The following is a 6,133-nucleotide window of genomic DNA, read 5'->3' on the forward strand; positions in this document are numbered from 1 at the left end:
GCTACGGCTACGATGCGTTTCTATTTTGTTACTTTTATAAACACCGATCGACGGATTTCTCTCTTTTCGTCGACTGCTGAAGATCGCGGTCGTCGACGAGGCCGTCGGGAATTTTCAGTCGACGTCTTCTTCTTCTGCGCCGATTTTACGAGACATCTTCCGTCGCGAGAAAACGATAAAGATAAAGCTCATTGAAAATATACCGATTTTTATTTCATACGCTTCGAACGCGTCCGCTTTTTTCCGCTTCTTAGCTTTCGACTACGTAAAGGAAAATCGAAAACACCAGTCTGAACGCTTCGTTTTTTAATTCGGTTTGCTTATTACTGCCGATCGATTTCAATTCATATGTCATCTAGTCCGATTGAATTTAAGCATTCTATGTATAAGACGTTCGTGTTTTATGCGATCGAATGCTCTCTCAAAAATGTAAACAGGCTTACGAACTTTGTAACATATTTGAAAGAAAAGCGCTTCTCGCTTATCTAGGCCTTTCTTAAATGCTTTCACACTTTTTAACAGAATACTCAGAAAATACTTCATTAACCATTCTAATGCCACGCACCACACACGGGGCTCATTCAGTACGCGACCGTAATTCCACCCATCTACGGAGAAACCTTTAAAATTATTACCCCTTGAATAGATGTCATAAAAATGGATAAAATTAATGTGCTTCTTTTCAACGGCGGCAAGGTTTACAAAGTACCAAGTATTACAAAGGCGCAAGTGGCCACTAGCCACTTGCGCCTTTGTAATATATGAAACAGGAGTATAACTACTTTGCATCCATTGCGGGCGCCACTGCCGTTACCAGTACTTGGACCCTTTGAGTCCGACCCAATGGGCGGACACCCAGCTTTTGACGAGACCCACCCCTCGTAGTACTACGTATTTTATTAGTATTTCTTCCGAGCGTGGGGTCAGCCCCTAGTGCTCTCGTTGACGACCTGCATTGCTTTGCAATTGCATGCATTTGCAAAGATTTACCCGTTCAAGCTTTTGGTTTTTGGTAATGGACTAAATGTCAATCGCAACCAGTTGCGAGGTATATTTCATTAAGAAATTTCGTAAAGATGTCTACGTTTTCCTGGTTCAGATTTTTCAAAACTCTGCTTGTATCAATCGGGTCAGGTTGATTTATTGTTTTTTTTTTTAATTTTAATAGTGCTCTTCTATTTTAAGTCTGCATCATAAACATATTTTTTAATATTTATTGGTGAAATTATTGTATGAATAATGCCCATCATTGTGTCAAGTTACGATCGTCAGATTCGTAATAAAAAAAATTCAAAACTCCGCCAAACGACAGCGATCAGGTATTCGAAAGTTGCAACTCGGTCGTGACCAAGGAAAGACAAACACTAACACGCGCCTGCGATCTCTGACTCGTCTTCGTTCTCGACAGGTTCCCTTCTTTTTCCCCGCACGGAAGACTCCAGCCCCGCAGACGGGCCGACACCGGGGCTTCGCCCTCGACCGATCGAGCCACTTCGGCGAGATTTGCATAGGTAAATGTACAAGTAGAAACTTATTTTCTAGCAGTTTCCGAAGATTCAGCTGCAAACGGATTTTTGAAAGTGGACGTTTATCTTTTGAATAAAGATATAAAAAGTAGCTGGAAAACACAAGTCACGTTACCGTATAAAAGGACTTCGGAGCGTGCAAGTATCGAGACGCCAAAAAGTTAAAAAGGGCTTCAAAGTTCAAAGTTTCTTTATGTTTTTAACGTTTTCAATTTGGCGTTCGAATCGAAAATCCAAGAGCGATGTCGAGGAACGGTTTTGCAAAATATCTGGCGAGAAGCAATTGGTATTAATGATTATAAAAATGATTTGTTCCGCGTGCAAAACGTAAGTAAATACTAGAAAAATGAAAATATATAATATAATAATTAACGATACTTTTGTTCATTTTTTTATAAAATAATTTTGTTAAGAAAACGACAAATCGAAAATTTATATTTTTGTAAATTTCCCGAAAATTGTTCATTCTATATGACTATAAATATGTAATAATAATAAGAGACATCTCTTGTCGTCGTGTATAATTATAAAAAAATAGTTAAATTCATGAAATAAAGTAGAGTATTATTTTTAGGGTCAGGTTTGAAAATTAGCTAAAATACTTTCTTATTTTGCCGATAGAAGTCCCTAGTGAAATACCAGCAGTAACGCTACATTGCAATGGGTTAAAATAGTGGTGTCAAAGACAAGACTTGCAAGGCCTTAGAAGTTGGATTTACTGAAATAATTGTTAATTTAAAGGATTAAATTTATATTTAATTCTTCTGTTTTGACCTGACAGGCGTTACAACAGGGTAAATATGAACCAACTAGGTAAGTCAATCAGACATAATGAATATCTACAAGTAGGACAGTGGGGCCAGGGAGCAAAAGAAATATTTTTACCATTTTACAATCTAAACATGTATTATACATATAGTGGCATAATTAAAACACAATAAGACATAAAAAAACAGCCAAGACACAAAAATTATAACAGAATAAATAACGTAAAAATCCATAAAAAATATAAAATACAGATTAACACAACAATAATAATAATCTCTAGTCAATAATAATAAACTTTGTAGTAATTTGTTAATCGCCTGAATCGAGTTATATGAGCGTTCGTTTATAGTGAAGCAATCAGAGCAAACAAAAGTTTGATTTTTATATCATTCGTTTGAACGAAGCAACGAATCGATAATGTACTCGATACCGAAACAATACTGCACTGTTAGCTTGTTGTTGTCCATTAGGACTCGTTACAGGGAAATGCGTCACAGATTGAGTGAAGCAATTAGAGTAAGCAAGGGTTTGAATTTTATATCATTTGTTTGATCGTAGCGACGAATCGATATCGAAAACGGTACCGTACTTGTTGCCTTATGGAATGTGTCACAGGTTGAATGTGTATCATTATAGGAAGAAAATAAAGAGACAGTACTTGATCTTGAACTCGGAAAGAGAGAGAGTGACAGTCAGAGCCAATTCAAAAGTATACTCATTTAACAAATCGTTCGTCCAGCCGATTCCTCCTCCTTAACAAAGGTTTACAGTATAAATATATTTAAATATTTAAAAGTTGCTGAATCTGGACAAACTTCACTAATTATTTTGTCGTAGACTTTTTTAGAATCTTTTATCATTAATTCGTCCGTCGTATTTGTTTTTTTTTACTTTTTTTTAGTTATTTCCTTACTATCATATGGAACTGCCTCGGGAATAAAATCATCGATGCGATTCCCTACGAGATTAAGGGACAGTTTAAATTTATTGAATGCTGCTTCGAATTAACGAAAACTTTTTGTTGATGAGGAGCTGTTAAAAATCATGTCTCATAGTAACTACAACGGGAGAGGATTTATTTTACCACTTGGACCAAGCTCTGGTTTCATGCGGCTTGAGTTGGGATAAATTAACCAGCATCACCACGGACGGCGGAAAAAACATGAGCGGCCATAATAAAGGCGTCAAACATCAAACTTCAAGAGTCTCGATCTGAAGTTCCATTTATATTTCATTGTATTGTCCATCAAGAAGCATTGCGTTGCAAGTTTTATCGTGGAAAGAAATAATAGATACCGTTGTGTCTACTATTAATTTTAAAAGAAATAAATGGGCTTACTCATCACCAGTTCTAAAAGTTTTTGGAAGAAGTGGAAGCTGAGCACGGTGACATGATTTATTACTGTAAAGTAAGACGGCAAAGCCGAGGAGCAGTTCTTCAACGATGTTTTGATTTGAGGAAAGAAATTTGTAACTTCATGGAGATGAAAGGAAAGGCAACACGCGAACTTTCCTACAACCAGTGGGTTATAGATCTTGGGATTTTGACTGATTTGACCGCCGAACTGAATTTGCTCAATACACGCTTACAGGGAAAAAGCAAATTGATATGCAATATGTATTCAGATGTTAAATCATTTGAAATGAACTGACATTATTTATTAAGCATATCGATGAAAGAAAACTTGATCATTTTCCAAATTGCAAAAAAGCAGTAGAAGAAGCTGGGATAAATTTTGTTTGGCAAAATACTAAAATGAAAAGTGCACTTATACAACTTTAAACTGAGTTAAAAAACCGAAAAAAGATCTCACGTAAAATAGAGATTTTCGAAAATCCCTTCGCAGTGGATATCAATAATGTACCAAGCGATTTGCAAATCAACGTGATAGATATTGATACCGCACTTAAAATAGCTTTTAGGGAAAAAACCAACCTTGTGGATTTCTATGGGAGTTTGCCCTCTAAACTGCAAGGAGTTAAAAAGGTTTGCTCAGAAAATAATTATTATGTTTGGTAGTGTATATATTTCTAAGCAAACTTTTCAATTCTGAATTACCGAAAAAACAAACACTGTTATCAGTTATCAGATTCATATTTAGACTATACTACGCATCTCTGCTTCAAAAATGCAAGTAAATATAAAAAAGTGTAAATCAAATACAGCTACAAAAATTTCATTGATTTATTTCATTTGAGCTATGTACAATAAATGTCGTAAAAATATATAATTAATGTTTTATTTTTAAAGCTAAAATATTTGTACGCAAATATTGTAGGTACATATACTGTAATGACATATAACCCGAGTGCGGCCCGCACTAATCTCCACATAAAATATTTGGCCCTCTTACAACAAAAGGTTGCCAACCCATGGGTTATATGAATAACATATCACGGTTATTCAAACAAAATTACTATTGAATTTCTAGGATCAAATATTAAAAGATAAACAGCAGTGATTTGGCAATTAAAGATATACATACCAAAGTTAACTAAGTATATTACAACGGTAGTAGTAATGAAAAATCTCATATTAGTGTAAACAAAAAGTTACATTTTACTCATTATATAGAATTGTTTACAGTTGATTTTTAGAAGCAATGAAATAACAAAGAATTAAAAATAACCCACTCTTAGATATTTTGGCTATCGATTATTCCAGGTATGCAATCACATATTTATAATCATTGTAAAATGTCGTTTATTAGATAACATTAAAAAAACTACACATATATAAGCTTTCCGTTGGCTGATATATATAGCGTTCCCACTGCGACGCCACCGATTTGATCGACATTAACTTTCAATCCTCATACATACTAAGGATATATTACACGTTCACGTTTAAAACATACCAGGTTTAATTGCAATTCTTAAAATCTAACGTATATGTGCATTAATTCGGAAGCAATGATAATGTTTATGTAATATAAAAGGAAAAACTCACTTTTCGGCCTCGGAGCCCGGTGACCGGATTTCAAAATTTGAAGATTTCATTACGAAGATTCTTTTATGATTGTTTATCTAATTTAATCAACGTGTTCTTCTTATCCTAAACACATATGTGTAAATATTTAATTTTCATAGTTATAACACACTTAGTTAATTTACAATCCGATTATTTATAAAAGGAAAACTCACTTTTCGGCCTCTGAGCCCGTCGCCGGCAATTCAAAATTTGAAGATTTCCTTGCGAAAATTGTTTTTATGATTGTTTATCTAGTTTAATCAATCTATTCTTCTAATCCTCAACACATTATGTGTATATTTAATTTTCACGGTTATAACACACCTAGTTAATTTGCAATCCTATTATTTATATTCAGTCAAATGACGAATTAATGAAAATTATTGTCGCGTAACAAAATTTTGTTATTAAATAATAATTATTTAAAACCGTTGTCACGGTACTGTCGGCCATTTTGTTTTATATTTGAATGTTTATTTTTCATTGGTCGAAACAACAGAAAGCATTACCTGCGCCTCGGAAAGCTATAAAACAAATTCAATTTTTATTTTAATTATTATAATTATTTTATATTTTTTATATTCACAAAAATTGAAATTAAAATATGTATAAATAAGCTCACACTGACCTTAACTATATTTAAAATCTTATGAGCGTATGTATGGTGGGTCGATCGACTCATCACACTAAACGTGTTTTAAAAAAAAAATACTTTTATTTTTTAATTTTAAATTTTTTTTTATAGTATCGTAAGTATAGTCGGAAGCTCTATTTTGTATCAAAAATTTTAGTCGATTACTTAAATAGAAACCTCATTCGAGCGTTAACTATATGCAGAGTCGCATAAAAGCTCGTTCGAGGTCTCGGT

At 33.8% G+C, this 6,133-nt stretch overlaps 1 long non-coding RNA gene across 1 annotated transcript; it reads right to left on the minus strand.

Annotated features, from left to right (window-relative positions):
• Positions 1–4,465: 4,465 nt before the first annotated feature.
• Positions 4,466–5,830, minus strand: LOC148227862 (uncharacterized). The gene is made up of 2 exons (XR_015812057.1): positions 5,439–5,830; positions 4,466–5,349 (listed from the first exon to the last, which is right to left on the minus strand). It is a non-coding gene; the product is annotated as an uncharacterized LOC148227862 (long non-coding RNA).
• Between the last annotated feature and the right edge of the window lie 303 nt (positions 5,831–6,133).

The sequence above is a fragment of the Plectrocnemia conspersa genome, unplaced genomic scaffold (genome assembly GCF_051122295.1).
Source record: "Plectrocnemia conspersa isolate PC_06_02 unplaced genomic scaffold, ASM5112229v1 ptg000013l, whole genome shotgun sequence".
Lineage (NCBI taxonomy): Eukaryota > Metazoa > Arthropoda > Insecta > Trichoptera > Polycentropodidae > Plectrocnemia > Plectrocnemia conspersa.